We start from the raw sequence: 1,133 nt of genomic DNA on the forward strand, positions 1-1,133 counted from the left end.
AGGTTAGGCCACTTCTTGGCATCATCATGACTAAGGTAATCAGGAAGCCACGGCAGTCAAGAAGAGTTACAATGCGGTTTGCTTCCAGGATGAACGGAAAAAAGAAGACCCTTTGTCAACGGAGGTACAGAGGCAGTGTGAAAGTAAGATGATTCCAACTAAGCTCCCCATGTTCTCCATTGACTTTGCTGCCCAAAACCTCTACACAGCCCTTGGCTGGCACAAAAGCCCTCATTAGCCCACATCCCTTTTTCATGAAATCTCCCTTCCAATGCCGCTTTTTTCTTTCCTAAAAACTAATACCCTTGTCTTGTCTTTCCAGGCACGAAATATGACCATGAGGGTCAGAAGACCTCTACAAGGAACCTTGAGAAAGAAAATCCGATCATATGCCACTCAATCGAAAAAGGTGAAGAAAACAAGAACACCAAACTGTTTTTTCCGTTCCTGTGCACGTAAGAAACTGAATCAAAGCCGTAAAAGGTCCCAACGTATGAGGCGGAATCAAAGAAGGAGGCAGAATCCAAAGAGAAGATAAGCTCAGCCGCCCCAGAATAAGAGACCCTGGAGAAGTACAACCTGGGCAGCCAGTAACTGAATCGAAAAGGTCAGACAGTTTAGAACTGTGTCTCCAGAGGTCTGCTTTGTTAGAAATGGCCAACCAAGAAAAGACTCTCACACTAACATCATCAAGTGATGGCTGCAATTACAATAAACATCAAATGGTAAAAAGATGATATTTGTGTGTGTGTGTGAATTTTCTGATGGAAGGGAGGGAACGAAGAGAAGAGGTGGGCACTGGAGATGGGAGGGATATGGGGTCCCAAGAGGTTGGGGAATAGGCCCTTGGGTCCCCAGTTAGCCAGAGAGTAGAGGTCTGGATTGGGTCAGGAGTCTGCACTGAAGATGGATAACCCTACTTAACACTTGATTTCAAGGGCAAGGAGGAGTGGTATGGTGTTACTGCCTTTGTTTGGGGTGCGGAATGATATTAGGGTCTAGATTGCCAGACCTAGATAGGAAGAGGTTGTCACATGAGGGTGGTGAGTGTGAAACTCCCCCTGGGAAAGGTGGGCAGAAATCACCTCCTGGCCACCTACCTCATAAAAGGGATTGTTGCATCACTCGCCTAT

At 46.3% G+C, this 1,133-nt stretch overlaps 1 long non-coding RNA gene across 1 annotated transcript; it reads left to right on the top strand.

Annotated features, from left to right (window-relative positions):
• On the top strand, nucleotides 1–737 carry LOC147341244 (uncharacterized). Its single transcript, XR_015158796.1, has 2 exons — nucleotides 1–143; nucleotides 323–737. It is a non-coding gene; the product is annotated as an uncharacterized LOC147341244 (long non-coding RNA).
• Nucleotides 738–1,133: the final 396 nt, after the last annotated feature.

This window comes from Bos grunniens, chromosome X (assembly GCF_055505025.1).
Source record: "Bos grunniens cultivar Pamir isolate PY7600 chromosome X, Bosgru_T2T1.0, whole genome shotgun sequence".
Lineage (NCBI taxonomy): Eukaryota > Metazoa > Chordata > Mammalia > Artiodactyla > Bovidae > Bos > Bos grunniens.